This window comes from Lagenorhynchus albirostris, chromosome 2 (genome assembly GCF_949774975.1).
Source record: "Lagenorhynchus albirostris chromosome 2, mLagAlb1.1, whole genome shotgun sequence".
NCBI lineage: Eukaryota > Metazoa > Chordata > Mammalia > Artiodactyla > Delphinidae > Lagenorhynchus > Lagenorhynchus albirostris.
Genome location: NC_083096.1, coordinates 6,555,996 through 6,576,177, shown reverse-complemented (window position 1 = coordinate 6,576,177; position 20,182 = coordinate 6,555,996). Strand labels below are relative to the sequence as shown.

General features: G+C 34.9%; 1 long non-coding RNA gene across 1 annotated transcript in view; it reads left to right on the top strand.

Annotated features, from left to right (window-relative positions):
- Positions 1-20,182, top strand: part of LOC132515658 (uncharacterized) — a 125,495-nt gene that overhangs the window by 45,945 nt on the left and 59,368 nt on the right. The window contains exon 3 of the long non-coding RNA XR_009539157.1: positions 15,161-15,218. This is a non-coding gene — a long non-coding RNA (uncharacterized LOC132515658). The remainder of the gene's footprint in view (positions 1-15,160; positions 15,219-20,182) is intronic.

Sequence of the window (20,182 nt, the reverse complement as noted above, 5' to 3'; positions counted from 1 at the left end):
GTTTATGGTTCCCTTTACTGTGCAAAAGCTTTTAAGTTTCATTAGATCCCATTTGTTTTTGTTTTTATTTCCAATTCTCTAGGAGGTGGGTCAAAAAGGATCTTGATGTATTTTATGTCTTAGAGTGTTCTGTCTATGTTTTCCTCTGAGAGTTTTATAGTGTCTGGCCATACATTTAGGTCTTTAATCTATTTTTAGTTTATTTTTGTGTATGGTATGTTCTAATTTCATTCTATTACATGTAGCTGTCCAGTTTTCCCAGCACCACTTATTGAAGAGGGTGTCTTTTCTCCATTGTATATTCTTGCCTCCTTTGTCAAAAATAAGGTGACCATATTTGTGTGGGCTTACCTCTGGGCTTTCTATGCTGTTCCATTGATCTATATTTCTGTTTTTGTGCCAGTACAGTACTCTCTTGCTTACTGTAGCTTTGTACTATAGTCTGAAGTCAGGGAGCCTGATTCCTCCAGTTCCGCTTTTTTTCTCAAGATATATTCGGGGTCTTTTGTGTTTCCATACAAATTGTGAAATTATTTTGTTCTAGTTCTGTGAAAAATGCCATTGGTAGTTTGATAGGGATTGCACTAAATCTGTAGATTGCTTTGGGTAGTATAGTCATCTTCACAGTGTTGATTCTTCCAATCCAAGAACATGGTATATCTCTGCATCTGTTTGTATCATCTTTAATTTCTTTCATCAGTGTCTTATAGTTTTCTGCATACAGGGTTTTTGTCTCCTTAGGTAGGTTTATTCCTAGGTATTTAATTCTTTTTGTTGCAGTGGTAAATGGGAGTGTTTCCTTAATTTCTCTTTCAGATTTTTCATCAGTAGTGTATATGACTGCAAGAGATTTCTGTGCAATAATTTTGTATCCTGCTACTTTACCAAATTCATTGATTAGTTTTCTGGTAGCATCTTTAGGCTTCTCTATGTATACTGTCATGTCATCTGCAAACAGTGACAGCTTTAGTTCTTCTTTACCAATTTGAATTCCTTTTATTTCTTTTTCTTCTCTGAGCGCTGTGGTTAAAACTTCCAAAACTATGTTGAATAAGAGTGGTGAGAGTGGGCAACCTTGTCTTGTTCCTGATCTTAGTGGAAATGGTTTTAGTTTTTTACCATTAAGAACGCTGTTGGCTGTGGGTTTGTCATAGATGGCCTTTATTATGTTGAGGTATGTTCCCTCTATGCCTACTGTCTGGAGGGTTTTTATCATAAATGGATGTAGAATTTTGTCAAAAGCTTTTTCTGCCTCTATTGAGATGATCATATGGTTTTATTCTTCAATTTGTTAATATGGTGTATCACATTGATTGACTCCCGTATATTGAAGAATCCTTGCATTCCTGGGATACACCCCATTTCATCATGGTGTATCATCCTTTTAATGTGCTGTTGGATTCTGTTTGCTACTATTTTGTTGAGGATTTTTGCATTTATGTTCATCAGTGATATTGGTCTGTAGTTTCCTGTCTTTGTGACATGTTTGTCTGGTTTTGGTATAAGGGTGATAGTCTCGTAGAATGAGTTTGGGAGTGTTCCTCCCTCTGCTATATTTTGGAAGAGTTTGAGAAGGATAGGTGTTAGCTCTTCTCTAATGTTTGATAGAATTCACCTGTGAAGCCGTCTGGTCCTGGGGTTTTTTTATTGGAAGATTTTTAATCGCAGTCTCAATTCCAGTTCTAGTGATTGGTCTCTTTACTTTTTCTATTTCTTCCTGGTTCAGTTTCAGAACGTTGTGCTTTTCTAAGAATTTGTCCCTTTCTTCCAGGTTGTCCATTTTATTGGCATACAGTTCCCTGTGGTAATCTCTCATGATTCTTTGTATTTCTGCAGTGTCAGTTGTAACTTGTGCTTTTTCATTTCTAATTCTGTTGATTTGAGTCTTCTCCCTCTTTTTCTTGAGTAGTCTGGCTAACGGCTTATCAATTTTGTTTATCTTCCCAAAGAAACAGCTTTTACTTTTATTGATATTTGCTATCATTTCCTTCATTTCTTTTTCATTTATTCTCATCAGATCTTTATGATTTCTTTCCTTCTGCTAACTTCGGGATTTTTTTGTTCTTCTTTCTCTAATTGTTTTAGGTGTAAGGTTAGTTTGTTTATTTGAGGTTTTTCTTGTTTCTTGAGGTAGGATTGTATTGCTATAAACTTACCTCTTAGAACTGCTTTTGCTGCATCCCATAGGTTTTAGGTTGTCATGTTTTCATTGTCATTTGTTTCTAGGTATTTTATGATTTCCTCTGATTTCTTCAGTGATCTCTTGGTTATTAAGTAGCATATTGTTTAGTCCCCATGTGTTTGTATTTCTTAGTTTTTTTTCCTGTAATTGATATCTAGTCTCATAGCATTGTGGCCTGAAAAGATACTTGATGTGATTTCAATATTCTTAAATTTACCAAGGCTTGATTTGTGACCCAAGATATAATCTATCCTGGAGAGTGTTCCATGAGCACTTGAGAAGAAAGTGTATTCTGTTGTTTTTGGATGGAATGTCATATAAATATCAGTTAAGTCCATCTTGTTTATCATGTCATTTAAAGCTTGTGTTTCCTTATTTATTTTCATTTTTGTTGATTTGTCCATTGGTGAAAGTGGGGTGTAAAGTCCCCTACTATGATTGTGTTACTGTCGATTTCCCCTTTCATTGCTCTTGGCATTTGCCTTATGTTTTGAAGTTCTCCTATGTTGGGTGCATAAATATTTACAATTGTTATATCTTCTTCTTGGATTGATCCTTATTCATGATGTAGTGTCCTTCTTTGTCTCTTGTAATAGTCTTTATTTTAAAGTCTATTTTGTCTGATATGAGTATCGCTACTCCAGCTTTCTTTTGATTTCCATTTGCATGGAATATCTTTTTCCATCCCCTCACTTTCAGTCTTTATGTGTCCCTAGGTCTGAAGTGGGCCTCTTGTAGACAGCATATATATGGGTCTTGTTTTTGTATCCATTCAGCCAATCTATGTCTTTTGGTTGGAGCATTTAATCCATCTACATTTAAGGTAATTATCGCTATGTATGTTCCTGTTACCATTTTCTTAATTGTTTTGTGTTTATTATTGCAGGTCTTTTCCTTCTCTTGTGTTTTTTGCCTAGAGAAGTTCCTTTAGCATTTGTTGTAACGCTAGTTTCATGGTGCCGAATTCTCTTAGCTTTTGCTTGTCTGTAAAGTTTTCTAATTTCTCCATTGGATCTCAATGAGATCCTTCCTGGGTAGAGTAATCTTGGTTGTAGGTTTTTCCCTTTCATCACTTTAAATATGTCCTGCCATTCCCTTCTGGCTTGCAGAGTTTTTGTTGAAATATCAGTTGTTAATCTTCTGGGGATTCCCTTTTATCTTATGTTTTGGTTTTCCCTTGCTGCTTTTTATATTTTTTTCTTTGTATATAATTTTTGATAGTTTGATTTATATGTGTCTTGGTGTGTTTCTACTTGGATTTATCCTGTATGGGACTCTCTGCACTTCCTGGACTTGATTATTTCCTTACCCATATTAGGGAAGTTTTCAACTGTAATCTCTTCAAATATTTCTTAATCCGTTTTTTTCCTCTTCTTCTTCTGGGATCCCTATAATATGAATGTTGGTGCATTTAATGTTGTCCCAGATGTCTCTGAGACTGTCATCAATTCTTTTCATTCTTTTTTCTTTATTCTGCTCTGCGGTAGTTATTACCACTATTTTATATTTCAGGTAACTTATCCATTCTTTTGCCTCAGTTATTCTGCTATTGATTCCTTCTAGAGAATTTTTAATTTAATTTATTGTGTTGTTTATCATTGTTTGTTTGCTTTTTAGTTCTTCGAGGTCCTTGTTAAACATTTCTTGTATTTTCTCCATTCTATTTCCAAGATTTTTCCTCATCTTTAGTTTCATTGCTCTGAATTCTTATTCAGGTAGACTGCCTATTTCCTCTTCATTTGTTTGGTCAGGTGGGTTTTTACCTTGCTCCTTCATCTGCTGCATATTTCTCTGTCTTGTCAGTTTGGTTAACTTACTGTGTTTGGGGTCTCCTTTCGCAGGCTGCAAGTTTGTAGTTCCCATTGTTTTTGGTGTCTGCCCCCAGTGGGTAAGTTTGGTTCAGTGCATTGTGTAGCCTTCCTGGTGGAGGGAAATGGTGGCTGTGTTCTGATGGATGAGCCTGGATCTTGTCTTTCTGGTGGGCAGGACCACATCTGGTGGTGTGTTTTGGGGTGTCTGTGAACTTATTATGATTTTAGGCAGCCTCACTGCTAATGGGTGGGGTTGTGTTTCTGTCTTGCTTATTGTTTGTCATGGCATGTCCAGCACTGGAGCTTGCTGGTCATTGAGTAGAGCTGGGTCTTAGCGTTGAGACAGAGATCTCTTGGAGAGCTCTCGCCAATTGATATTATGTGGAGCCAGGAGGTCTCTGGTGGTCCAGTGTCCTGAACTCAGATCTCCCACCTCAGAGACTCAGACCTGACACTTGGCTGGAGCACTAAGACCCTGTCAGCCACACGACTCAGAAGAAAAGGGAGAAAAATAAGAAAGAATGGAAAATTAACATAAAATAATAGATAACAAAGTTATTAAAATAAAAAATTTATAAAGTATATTATTAAAATTAAAAAGTAATTAAAAAAAGAGAGCAACCAAACCAATAATCAAATCCACCAATGATAACTTATGCTAAAATCTAAAATAAGATAAACATAAAAATCAGAAACTAGTCTGTTGCATACAGCAAACCCCAAGTCTGTAGTTGTTCCCAAAGTCCACTGCCTCAATTTTGGGATGATTCGTTGTCTCTTCAGGTGTTCCGCAGATGCAGGTACATCAAGTTGATTGTAGAGATTTAATCTGCTCCTCCTGACGCTGCATGGAGATATTTCCCTTTCTCTTCTTTGTTTGCACAATCCGTGGGGTTCAACTTTGGATTTGGCCCAGCCTCTATACGTAGGTCCCTCTCTGGTGTCTGTTCTTCACCCAGGCAGGAGGGGGTTAAAGGAATGGCTGATTTGGCGGCTCTGGCTTGCTCAGACGGGGGGAGGGTGGGGTATGGAATGCGGCGTGAGCCTGAGGGGGCCGAGGCCGGCGTGACATTGCAACAGCCTGGGGTACACTGTGTGTTCTACCACGGAAGTTGTCCCTGCCTCCTGGGACCCTGGCAGTGGCAGGCTGCACAGACTCCTGGGAGGGGACATGTGGATAGTGACCTGTGCTCGCACACAGGCTTCTTGGTGGCGGCAGCAGCAGCCTTAGCGTCTCATGCCCGTCTCTGGGGTCCGCGCTGATAGCCATGGCTTTTGACTGTCTCTGAAGCTTGTTTAGGCAGTGCTCTGAATCTCCTCTCCTCGTACACCCCAAAACAATGTCCTCTTGCCTCTTAGGCAGGTCCTGAGGCTTTCCCAGACCACCTCCCGGCTATCTGTGGCTCACTAACCCCCTTCAGGCAGTGTTCACGCAGCCAACCCCATTCTTCTCCCTGGGATCTGACCTCCAAAGCCTGAGCCTCAGCTCCCAGCCCCTACCCATCCTGGCTGGTGAGCAGACAAGCCTCTCAGGCTGGTGAGTTCTCGTCGGCACTGATCCTCTATGCGGGAATCTCTCCACTTTTCCCTCTGCACCCCTGATGCTGTGCTCTCCTCCATAGCTCCGAAGCTTTCCCTCTACCCACCCCCGTCTACACCAGTGAAGGGGCTTCCTAGTGTGTGGGAACTTTTGCTCCTTCACAGCTCTCCCCCAGAGGTGCAGGGCCCGTCTCTCTTCTTTTCTTTCTGTTTTTTTCTTTTTTCTATTGTCTCTGTTTTTTCCTTTGCTGTACCCAGGTACATGGGGAGTTTCTTGACTTTTGGGAAGTCTGAGGTCTTCTGCCAGCATTCAGTAGGTTTTCTGTAAGAGTTGTTCCACATATAGATGTATTTTTGATGTATTTGTGGGGAGGAAGGTGATCTCCACATCTTACTCCTCCACCATCTTTAAGGTCCTCTCTTGTGAAGTTTTAAAATATCTCATAGATAATTTAAGAAGAGGAAAATTTTAAAGTGCATTTCTTAATTACTAGTGCTGATTTTTTTCTGTTTGAGACACCCTTTCCCACCCAGCTCCTTAGACACATTTTCTGCCCCCATTTGCCCTGCTCTGTACTCAGGAAGACTAGTCCCTGATGGCTAGCTCCTGCCCTAATATAATTCAGCTGTGGACTTCAGGTTAGGTTAGGACAATGGGAGGAAAAAAAAAAAAAAAGGAAGGCAAAACTGAAATAAGGTGGAGTAATTCTCCTGCATTCCCTTCAGGACCATGTCTCTCCTAGTACATGAGTCCCATCTTTGTGTGGCAAATACTCGGCTCCAGTAAAAATATTTATTGCCCTTATCTTTTCATCAAAAGGGCTGTGGTAGTTTTGCATTGTAGTATTTTTCTAGGCATATTCTCATTTCTTGTTTTTACCCCTAACAATGTGTGCTCAGATTTTGAAGGAAGACTCGCCATTGAAGTCTCATCATTTAAAATGTTTAGGGTGAATTCTAATTCATGCCAAAATCTCAGCCTAAAATGTCTAGAAATAATTACTTTTTAAACTTTGGTGAATATTCTCTATTCATATATACACTCTAGATCTACATCTATAACTGTACATAGGTGAATCACCTCCTTTGGCACTTTTAATTCACTTTTACTTTTCCTTAGTGTGGTATAGTGGTTAATAGAACTTGATTTGGAGTCAAAATGCCTGGACTAATATCTCATTTCTGTCATTTACTAGTTATGTGACCTTAGGAAAACATATTAAAACATTTCTTCTTAGATGCCTAGTGTTTGACCTGGAGAATTTAAGAGTGCCTATCATATTAAGTATTTCTGAGTGAGCTAAAGATAAAGTGCTGGGAACACTGACTAGTGCATAAGTCTTCGATAAGTTATGGTTTTTGTTGTTATTACTTTTTTCTTACCATTTTCACTAAAATTACTAGCATTACCTTCACCTTCACATAATAAAAATAATGCCAAGATGCTCAAAAAAAGGTAAATTTACACGCCTACCAAGAGTGTATAAGAGTGTGCATTCTAACATTCCACAGGAAATACTGGTATTTTGCAATATTTTAAATTTTGGTTTATCTTATAGGAGGAATATCTTATTTGTATCATGTGGTAATTAGTGAATGTAAATACATTTTCTCATAGTTATGAGTTGCATTTCTTCTTTTGACTTGCCTTAAAAGTTTCTAATATTTGCTTTGGAAAATTCTCAATGAAATTATCTTTTATTTTATAATTTTTATCTTTTGTTTTAATAAAAAGGAAAATGAAGCTCTTTGTCATTATTGTTGTGTTTATTTTTGAATATTTCATTTTTCTGTCAACTTCGCTAATGGTGTATCTTGTTTTATACAATTTTTTTTTTTTTTGCCATGCTGTGTCACGTGGCTTGCGAGATCTCAGTTCCCCAACTAGGGATTGAACATGGGCCACTGCAATGAAAGCCCAGAATCCTAACCACTAGGCCCCCAAGGAACTCCCTACAATTTTATAATTATATCTTTTCAATAAACCATTCATGTTCTTATGGCTTTTGATGTATATGGTATGTTTAGAAAAATGTCTGAATACAAAGTTTTAATGTTTTCTTTTATCCATTGTACTTCTAGTAATTTTTTTGGTATTATTTTTCATTTTCATCATGGTATAAATACTTTCTAAATATGAGATATATTTCTATATAAGGAGTAAAGGAAAGATGACATTTTCATGTCACTTTTCTCAGCTTCTTTCCTTCAGTGATTTGGAATGCCATCCAAGATGGCATTTCATAGGAACCTCTGAGTCATATGTCTGTACCTGTATTGTGTATTTTAGTATTTTGATTTGACAGATTTTGAAAAATGTATATAATCCAGTCCTTTGCTTTATGTGGAAAATTTTTCTCAATTTTTGATGAAGATATAATGTGGTTATCATTTCATTCACAGTATTTTTATGTATCACTTTATAACAGTAAATTAATTCTGTACTCTGGATTCTCATATCAGTTTCTGATAACTGCTCTTTTAGGGATTCTTGTTAAATTTCTTCATTTCTACACCTTTATATTCTTGTTTCTCTATTCTTGTGAAGTTTCACTTTCTTTTCTATCATTTTTCTTACAAACCATCTTCAACATTTTATTAACTAATGAGGGTAATCAATCAGTCCACAATAATCATTGTCACTATTTATAGAACAATGCAAATAAAAAATAAATGGTCAATAAATATTTGTGGTATTAATGTGTAGCCAAAAATAATAGTAATAATAATTCCTATTAAATAATAATAATAATTCCTATTATGGAATAAATGCCTCATTTCCTATGTTATTTCTATCATGGTGACTCTGAGTAGCAAAATAATGGGAAAAATTTATATATATTTTAAATATATATATATATATACACACATATATTAAAAACACTCTTTAAAGTACTCCAAGTAGATGATTGATGTGTTTTCCTCAATAAGTTAAAGACTTGAAGTGCATTTGTTTTAAAACATTTTCTTAGAGGTCCAAAGAAACATTTTTCTGCAGGTACATTTATTGTAAGGAAAGAGATGTAGGTAGTTTACACTGAAGACATTTATACACTTAGGTAAATACACAGTATTATATTATACAAACTCCAAAGTAAATAAAATAAATATATATATGAATATATATGTGACTTGATCTACCTAGACATTTATATCTCCAATTCTATTAAAACTGATTGCAGGACAATAGATATATTAATGCACAGTCAAGGTATATTTATGAGGATATCCATCTTTTAAGAGAAACCTTATTTATCATTATAATTTAAGCCTGTTCTAGCATCAGGTTCATTGCCTTTACAATACATTTTGCTGTGAACACTGACAATAAAGATAAATTCCATTCATAATTTTAGCAAGTTCAATGAATTCTTCTTAGAGGTGACGATTTTAGGAGATGTGTTTTTTCAGCTACACCACACTAAATTTAAGGGCCCAAATGTGTTAAATTGTAAGTACCTCAATGATATTTTAAAAAATGGATAATAACTGTAACAAGTAGTAAAAATCTCACATTTTCAGCCACATAATACCTAACCATTAATTTTTTAGTAATGTCCTATTAAAGAACTATGTGGCAGAGGGTTAGTTGCTAAGGAAACCATCCTCTATGAAATTGAATATAAAATAGAGCCCTTTGGAAAAGATATTCAAAATGCACACTGAATGTTTTATATTAGTTTCTTTTGACTTTGTGGTTGGTATTGATGTCTTTTGGAATATATATTTTAATAGCAGATACAATAAAGTTTATTTAGGGCTCTAAATGTATACAGTGGATTTCAAAGTTTTGCTAATACAGTAGATATGAAACTTGGAGAATTTTATGAAGCAAATGCCTTTAATCATCATGAATTTAGCTGTGCCAGAGCAAGCTCCAGCAAAGTTGTAGAACAGTTTATGGTATTTTTGCATATGCTGCACTTTCAAATACACATTTTTTTAAATTAATAGTTTTTAAAAAAATATCATTTATATTCTGAACCGAACTTCTGAATAAATCTAAATAAATAATGATTGTCTAAGTGAAGATGAGATTAACAGTAAAGGGAGAGCATTTTTAGCCTTACATCTTTTATTATAGTCTCATTCTCGATGACAGCCAGAATATTATAGTGTTCACAAATCAGTTGAATTTTCCACAAGATTAATGCCTGAATTCTGGTGGAACATACATACAATTTCCTTTAAATTTTGTAAATATCTGAAATAAATCAATACAGATGTCCTTAACATATTTTTGTTTATGACACATATAACAATATATTATTTTGTAAAAGAACTAAATAGTGTAAATAAAGAAACATTGGTACTTGACTGCCCCAATATTGTAATAATAATGGTAGTAGTAGCAGTAGAATAAAGTGTCTGTTATAACTAGACTTTGATCTAAGTGTTTTACATATAGTATACACTGATTCTCACAAAATTTCATGGGGTAGATCCTATGAACACTGCCATTTTAGAGAGAAGGAAATTGAAATAAGGAGAGTTTATGTAATTTGCCCAAAACAACATGTCCAAAGGGTAGAAGCAATATTTTCAACGAGGTAATCCAACATCCCCTCCCACGGTTTCCCAAGGAAACCTTATTTGTCACTATAGCATTCCAGATCATATGCTATACCTTAAAATAATCATGTCCTTACAAAACATGAATTCTGATCAATAAAATAAAATGTAATCTTAATGTGTAGCATTCACTTGGTGAATGCTCTAAAGGTACCAGACAATATGTTAAGTACTTGGAATACAAGGACAGAACAGTTATGTCATGGACTATAAACACTGAAGCTTAAAATATGGTTTAAAAGTTAGATATTAAGGACATATTGATGGTACATGACACAGGAATCTAAAAAAGTGCATAAACCAGTTGTTGCATATGATCATTTGAAGTCATAAAACAAAGCAAACTAACCTAGTCAGCAAACAACTGTTTTTTTAGGATACTCGTTATAGATGTTTCCATACCAATATTTTCATATGTACCTAGTAGCTTAGAATAATGGTTCCCCAAAGATGTCTACATCCTAACCCATGGAACTGAATATGTTACCTTACATGGCCAAAGGGGCTTTGCAGATATGATTGAGTTAAGGATCTTGGGATGGGAAGATTATCCTGGATTGCCCATATGGGTGCAACGTGGGCATCATAAAGACAAGTCTTCATTAGAGGGAGGCAAGATGTGGGATTCAGAGGAGATGTGATGATGGAAGCAGAGGTTGGGGTAATGCGGACATGAGCCAAAGACTACCCGCAGGTTCTAGAAACTGGAAAGATGAAGAAATTGATTCTCCCATAGAGACTGCAGAGAGAATACACCTGTGCTTATATCTTGGTTTTAACCCAGTGAAATTAATTTCAGAATTCTGACCTCCAAGACTATTAAATAATTAATTTGTATTGTTTAAATCCACTTAATATGTGGTAATTTGTTACAATGGCAAATGGAAACTAATATGGTACTTTTAACATTGTTGTATTTTATTTCATAACTCATACCCCCCCATATAATATTTTTTAAATCTGTGCATGTCTAGTTAAGGCTTCATAATTTTGAGAGTTGGAAAAATCAGATGGGCACTCCTTTTGCTGTACATGTGTTAGAAAAATTTAAATAATGCTACAGTGATGCTTTCTTTGGAAATTGGGTAGAATTTGTATAATCATTTAGACTTGGTTTCCTATGAGGAACATGGAATTTGTATTACCTTATTTTTAAACAAATGTTTTATTTTAGAACAGTTTTACATATTCAGAAACAGTACAAAATTAGTATGGTAAATTCTCATTCTCCCCATACACAGTATCCCCTAATTTTGAAATCTTGTATTAGTATGGTATACAATTAATGAACCAACATTGCTATATTATTATTAACTATAATTTATACTTTATTGAGATTTCCTTACTTTTTTCCTAAGGAAAACCTTTTTCTCTTCCAAGTCCTTTTTCTGTTCTAAGATCCCATCCAGAATTCCACACAAAATTTAGTTGTCATGTATGCTTAGGTACCAACTGGGTGTAACAGTTTCTGTGACTTGCCTTGTTGATGTCCTTGACAGTTTCAAGGAGTGTCTTTCAGGTACATTAAGAATGCCTGTCAATTGGTATTTGTCTGATATTTTTCCTCTTGATTAGACTGGGATTATGTGTTTTGGAAGAAAACATAGGTAAAGTGCCATGTTCATCATATTGTATTAAGGATTCATGCTATCACCATGTCTTATCATTGTTGGTGTTCATCTTAACCACCTGGATGAAGTAGCACTTGGCAGATTTCTCCACTGGAGAGTTATTCTTTTTTCCTTGTCCATACTGTACTCTTTGGAAGGAAGTCACTGTATAGCCCATACTCAGCGAGTTGGGAGTGATGTGCTCCCTTTTTGAGAACAGAGTATCTTCATAAATGATTTATAATTTTTCTGTAGGTGACACTTATCTCTTCACCCCATCTATTTATTCAATTGCTTATTTATACCTGTATGCATCATATGTATTTATAGTTTGAGATATAATCCAATACTCTTTTGTTTCTCAAAGTATTCCAACTTTACCTATTGAGATGGCCCTTGTATGCCTTTGATATACCCCTATCATTGTGGGTTGTTTCTTGTTGTTTTATATTTTTTGTTTGTAAGTACTTTCTTTTTGGCACTACAAGATGCTTCAGCCTCATCTTCTATATTTCAAGGCACTCGAGTCAGCAATTTCATTGGAAAATGGATTAAAAAAAACAAGATCTGGGTACTCATTGCTACTGAGGTGTTGTTGCTTCTAGACCTACTCAAAGGACAGAAAAAGGAATATATGTGTATAGTCACCTGTGTTTATACATGTACCTCTAAATAGCTTTATGTGTTTCCCTCTGTGTCTGTATTAAGCTAACATGAATTCACACAGAAGTCCTCAATTCTAATGCATTATCATCTTGATGATTTTAGTCTCTTCCCCTTTCTTATCTATAACTCCGCTCCTCCAACAGTGAGGAATCTAGCACACACTGTCCGACATCCATTTACTTAATTGTTCTGTTCCAGTATCTGTGTATAATGTTCTCAGAATTGTTAGCTTATAGTACCACAACGGTCTATTGCTAGACTTTCTAATAGGTTTCACTGATCTTTGGGAAAGCATTTACATTGTATCACTAGCTATTTTATGTATGGACATTATTTTACTAATTCAAATAACTATTATGTTACCTTGTGATGTTCAAATATATGTATTATATACATATATAGGGCTTTGCACTTCCATATTTAATGCAATATCTACAATGTCTGAAATATCTCAATTACAGTATTAATAATTGATGTTCCAGTATTTTCCTTATGTTGATTGATGTGGGATTAATTTTTTATTGATAATTCTTACTGCTCTTTTTCATTTTTTTGCATTTTATTATGAAAACTTTTAAAACATCAGAAAATTTCCCAATGAACACCCATATACTTATTACCAAGATTCTACAAAAACTATTTTTACTATATTTAGTTCACATATCTATCTGTCTATTCAGTCCTTTAACCATACATTCATCAATTCCTCTTCTACTTAGATGCATTTCAACATAGGCTGACAAAATCAGTAAACTTCATCCCTAAACATATTAACAGACATATCACCGATAGGAATTTAATGTTTGTTTACAGTTTTCTCAGGTAAAATTTACATAGGGTGAAATTCAGCAAACTTATGTACACCACTTAATGCATTTTGACAGATGTATGCATCTGTTAACCCAAACTCCTATCAGGATAGATAGCATAACATCAACCCAGAAATTTCCTGCATGCCTCTTCCCAGATAACCCATGCTCCTCCAAGGCAACATGGTTATACTTTATTTTTCCACCATGGATTATTTTGCCTTCTTTGAAATTTTGTGAAGTTAGTAATACTCAGTATATACTACTTTGTATTTTAGAAGCATCCATGTTGCTTCATGAATCAATTGCTATTTGTTTTGTTTGTTTTGTAGTTGTTGTCTAGACTTGTATTTTGTGATTCTGTCACAGTTTGATTACCCAGTCTCCTATTAGTGGACTTTTAGAGCATTTCTATGTTGTATATATTATAAATAAAGCTGCTAAAAACGTTCTTGTGAATATATTTTCGTGATCATATGTTTTCATTTCTTTTTTCATGGGCATTTGTTTTAATTTGATTTTTGGTAAACACCTAGAGTTGGAATAATTTGGTCATACGTTAGGTGTATGTTTAGTCTAAAAGAAACTGTCAGCTATTTTTTGAAAAGACTTGTATAAAAATGTATGCAAGTTGCAATTGTCCCACAGTCTCACAAACATTAATATCATGAGATTTTAAAGATTTCAGCTATAATCATTGGTATGTATGTCTCATTATAGCTTAAAGTTACCTTTTTCTGGGGACTAGGGATGTTTCCATGCCCATTTAAGCCATTTGTATATAATTTTTGTGAACTATAAGCTTAACGTCTTATGCTATTCTTTTTGAAATTGGGTTTGCATCTTTCTTTCTTTTTTTTTTTTTTTTTTCGGTATGCGGGCCTCTCACTGTTGAGGCCTCTCCCGCTGTGGAGCACAGGCTCTGGACGTGCAGGCTTAGTGACCATGGCTCACAGGCCTAGCTGCTCCGCGGCATGTGGGATCTTCCTGGACTGGGGCACGAACCCGTGTCCCCTGCATCAGCAGGGGGATTCTCAACCACTGCACCACCAGGGAAGCCCGGGTTTGCATCTTTTTATTTCACTATTGTAGCTTACTTTATATAGTTTAGATACAAGTAATTTGTCAGATATACATAATAAATACTTTATTCTTATCTGAGTCAATATTTTCTAATCCTAATGACTTTGTTCAATGAGCCCAACTCATGGAATATTTGTTCGTTTGTTTTGGTTTAGTTTTGTGGTTTTGTCTTAGTGCTTTTTGTGCCCTCTCTATGTAAGAAATACTTTGTCTTCAGGTGATGAAAGTATTTTCTCATGATTTTTATAGTATCCTTTATGTCATTATATTTTATGTTTGGATTTATGATCCTTCTTGAATTAGTTCTTATGTGTTGTGTGAGAAGAGGATCATGGTTCATTTATTTTTCTCAACAGATATTTTAATGTTTTGGGTACTACTTAATTGAAAAGTTGTTTCTCCCTCCATTTTATTTCTTTGAGACCATTGTTGAATGTCAAGATAGCATGTGTATGAATCTATATCTGATTATTCTGTTCCATTGATCAAATTTTATTTCATATTAATCTGGTTATCATTATTTATACCAATTCCATACTATTTACTGTAGTTTTAAAGTGAGTCTTAAAATCCAAGATTTTACTGGCTCTTTTAAATTCTTTGCATTTTCATATAATTTTATGATTAGACTGTATCTATAAATTTTGTTATAATTATGACTGTGCTGTTTCTGTATATTGATTTGGTAAGAATTGACATCTTTAAAAGATTGAGAGAGACTTTAATTCCATGAACAATGATATGTTTATCCACCATCTTAAATTTCCCTTAAAAATATTTTATAATCATCAGAATAGATGTCATAGACAATATTTGTTAAATTTATTTTTAAATGTTTTAATGTTATTTTAAATGGTATTATTTTCTTTTTTGTTTTCCACTGATTAGGTGCTAGCATGTGGAAATACAGTTCTCTCTGTGTATTAACTTCGATCCTATGACACTGGTAAGTTTACTTATTAGTCATAGTATTTTTATTGTAGATAATTTTAGGTTTTCTACTTATGATCATCCTTTCCAACCTTTATGAGTTATTTTCTCATACTATGTTCAGTAGCTATGGTGTCTACTATAATGTTGAAAAGAGGTGGTGAGATTAGCTATCCTGATCTTAGAGGAAAATATCCAATATTTCACAGTTAAGTATGATGTTAGACATTTTAAACATATTTATTGAACTGAGAAAGTGCCTTTCTGTTTCAAAATTTCTGATATGTATTTTTATCATAAATATGTATTGAATTTTGTCAGTGATTCTCCTGATTCTATTGAGTTGATTATATATTCTCCATTATTAATGTGGTAATTTACATTGAGTTTTAAAAATGTTGAAGCAACCTTGCTGCATTACCATAAAATAATTGAATTGTCAAAACAGACTCACATAAATCATAGATTTTCTCCAACACCAAACTTTAGGAACTATTCAGAGAATTCAAATATTATAGAAGCACCAACTTCTTTCTGGAGAGACCAAAACCATCAGAAGCAATTTCTAAGTATTCCTTTTTCCCACATTGGGATGATGAAAACATGGAGACCTAACCAAGTGTCCATAAAATTACTGTTAGATAAAGGTTTTTTTTCTTTTAGCATTGTTACCCTTGTGTTTGACTAACTTTCATTCTCCAGCTGATCATGTTCTATAAATCCTTAAATTCTGGGTTTATTTACAATAAGAGAGTCAGATAGACAAGTCATGTCTTGCCAAAATGAATTTATTTAAAAGAACTCTTACGTATATTCCCATTTATAAATGTCATCAGTTTATTTACAAGGAGGTCTGATCTAGTTTAACTATAGTCTCTACAGTCCCCAAGTAGGAGGAAATAAATCAAAGCCTGGCTGTTAGCCTTACTACACCATCCACCCTCTGAGCTTGATCAATATCGTCTTGCCAAATATTTCGATGTATCTTTTCCTAATTTGTCTTAAAACATATCTCCTGAAAATATTTCCCCCAAGATTTTATACAAACAAGTCTGTAAACACTCCAGTGACTCCTGGGATTGGACCTATCTAATGGAAAATGGGAATTATTTTTTATATATATCATTTTAGTAATGACTCTATCCCTTCACAGGCATTTTGATACTTTTATCAGCTTGATTATTCCCTTTCTCTGCCACCAAGGATTATTTGGACTTTTTGTGTATGTTAATGAAGGTGTGTCTGATATTTCTTAAGCCTTCTTCTGACCAATCTATATATATTGATATGCATGACATTGATCAAGAGCTTCAGATAAATCCCCCAACATTTTCTAATTCTGATTGGCCTGAGAAGTTGATTTTAATGCAATACTAAAGTTAATAAAATAGGGACTTCAACATAATATTTGACATATGATGCATAAGTTAAAATTATAGTATATATTTTCTTTTCATGTGCTTAACCTATGTACCCATAATTGTAACACCTGGGGTAGTTACTAGAGGTCATTTTTTTTGAAAACCCTTCAGATTCCACGTGGTGGTTGGACATAACCATAATCATATATCATGGCATATGTTCCTACTAACACAGGATTTTAGGTAAGATAATATAATACTACCATTGCCTCCCCAATTGCAATGACACGGTGTTGATTTTTTTTTTTTTTTTTTTTTTTTTTTTGGTGGTACGCGGGCCTCTCACTGTTGTGGCCTCTCGTTGCGGAGCACAGGCTCCGGACGCGCAGGCTCAGCGGCCATGGCTCACGGGCCCAGCCGCTCCGCGGCATGTGGGATCCTCCCGGACCGGGGCACGAACCCGTGTCCCCTGCATCGGCAGGCGGACTCTCAACCACTGTGCCACCAGGGAAGCCCCGAGTGTTGATTTTTAACATTATTCTTTTAATCCTGACAATTTGAACCACAAAGGAGATAATTTCAGTGCTGATATGTATTACTTGGGAACACAGAGAACAGGAGTAAAGGCCACACTGTCTGATGTCATTCTGCTTCAGCTTAAATTTGTAATGTTGTCCTCATAAGTGCACCTCCCTGGCATAGACCACTAATGCACCTGGCCACTGACCTTATCCAACCACCTTCCTTGAGAAATGGCTCAAACCTTCTCTCCTGTCTTTGTTAATGCCTGTGATATTCCATCACATAGGTGGCTTCTCTGGTCCATTCACGAATCCTTCATTATCCTCCTGAAATGACTTCCATTTGCAAACAGTCTCCTGGAAAAATACTTCTTTTATCATCCACATTTGGTTTAACAATTCTTCTCTTCATGATATTACATTGTAATGTAGTAATTTTGACATTGGTAAATTTACTTTCACAGTATTGATAAAAAATTTATGTTCCTTGAAACTCTATTTGTCATATTCCACAATCTGGGTGTCAAAAGACTTTCCAAAAGTGTCCCCCAAAGGAACATAATTGGTGAATGGTATAGGACCATCTAAGTAACATTTCTACTTTATTTGAAAGCATTATATCCACAATAAAATTTATAATTCAAACATCATATTCCCTCATGTTACTTGAAAAAAAGATAGTAACATAGAGCAAAAATCATGCACCAAGTTATCACTGCAACTGGCTACTAGTCAACTAAGTCATCTGTGGTTAGCAAGTCGTGTTTTTCTCTAGATTATTTGGACAGAGTTTTAGTCAGTGACCATAAATCAGCATAGTTCAATTTCCCAATTTTTGGACAAAATCAGTAGTGGTTTTTATTAGCATCAGCTAAAAATTAACAGCAGATCTGAGCAAATGTAATGGGTATTAGCAAATGCAGTGAGTTGAGTTTTGCTTTTAAATGCTCTCATTATTGCATCCTTCCTACGAATTAAGCACACATACAAGCTTCATTACCATTTGCCATGATTTCTCTTGGTTTCCACTGAGGTTCCTTCTTAAATCATATTTTCCCTCCTTTGATATGGTGTTTGGTTTTGACTATACAGTGTACACATAAAGTGAGGAGTATAATCAGTATTACATGGGCCTCTCTCTCTCTCTGATCCATCCCTGGAAGGTATTGAAAGATTTGATAGGTAAAGAATTACAGGATTTCCCCTGCCTTTAGATAATTGGGATCCATTCACTGTTAGTACAAATCTGGATATATGAGGTGAGGTTTTGACCCAGCCCAAGATCCCCTCGGGAATACATCATGCTGTATGTAGTTCTGTAGGTACCATGTTAAGTTCATTGATGACTCCTTTGATTTGCACACATCAGTACAACCCTTAATCTGGGACGTCCAGATCAGTCAAGATAAATAAAATCTTTGTGAGATGGGAAAGGTATAAACAAAACTCCTTTTCCAATCACACGTTTTCTTTTTTTTTAAGTTTTCATTTTATATTGGAGTACAGTTGATTAACAATGTTGTGTTAGTTTAATTTCCCAATCCTAGAGATCTATCCAGCTGGACACCAACCACACATTACAGTGTGTCATATTTTTATTAAAACATGTTTCTTTATTTGACTTAGGCTGTTGAATACTTTTTAACACCTGCTTTCAGCAACAGATATTTTAAATTGCCCATTTCATTTTGTATGGAAACCACAGCTCTGAGGTTGATAAGAGATGTATTATCTACATTATTATAATATTTCCTTGCTTATTTTTAAACACTAACAGCAGTAAAATGTGGACCTTGGTAAACAGAAGCATTTATTTATTATATAAGTTACAGGTGTACAATAGGCATTCACACTTACTAAAGGTCATACTCCATTTATACTTACTATAAAATATTGAGTGTATTCCCCATATTGTTCAATATATCTTTATAGCTTATTTTATAATAGTTTGTACCTCTTAATTCCTTACCCCTATATTTCCCCTCCCCCTTCCATCTCCCCACTGGTAACCACTAGTTTGTTCTCTATATCTGTGAGCCTGCTTCTTTTTTTGCTATATTCACTAGTTTGTTGTATTTTTTTAGATTCCACACATAAGTGATATCATGCAGTATATGTCCTTCTCTGTCTGAATTAGTTCACTTAGCATAATACCCTCCAAGTCCATCCATGCTGCTGTAAAAGGCAAGATTTCATTCTTTTTTATGGCTGAGTGCTGTTCCATTGACTGTATGTACAACCTCTTCTTTATCGTTTCACCTGTTGATGGACATAAGTTGCCTCCAATTTTTGGCAGTTATATATAATGCTGTTATGAACATTTGTGTGCATGTTTCTGTTTGAAATAGTGTTTATAATTTTTATGAATATATACCCAGGAGTGAAACTGCTGTATCATATGGTAGTTATATTTTTAGTTTTTTGAGAAACCTCCATACTGTTTTCCACACTGGCTGCATCAATTTACATTCCCACCAACAGTGTACAAGGGTTCCTTTTCCCCACATCCTAGCCAAAACATTTGTTATTTGTGTTCTTTTTGATGGTAGTCATTCTGACAAGTGTGAGGTGATCTCTCATGGTGGTTTTGATTTGCATTTCCCTGATGATTAGCAATGTGGAGCATCTTTTCATGTGCCTGTTGGCCATCTGCATTGCCTCTTTGGAAAAATGTCTATCCAGGTCTTCTGTCCAGTTTTTAATCAGGTTGTTTGTTTTCTGGATATGGTGTTGTATGGGCTGTTTATATATGTTGGCTATTAATCCCTTAACAGTTATGTAATTTGCAAATATTTTCACCCAATCAGTAGATTTTCTTCATTTTGTAGATGGTTTCCTTTGCTGTGCAAAAGCTTTTAAGTTTAATTAGGTCCCATTTGTTTATTTTTGCTTTTATGTCCTTTGCTTTTTTTTAAAATTTCCTAAACTTTTACTTGTATTATCGATAATTGCTTTTGTTACTAGATCAATCAATAAAGTCCTAGAGTAGAATGAGTGTTAATTGCAACTGATCACTTACTATTTATTTCTGGCCACCACACTGCATAATGTCAGTAAAAGGGGTCAGTTATGAGCAAGTCCTTGACTTGGTGGAATTT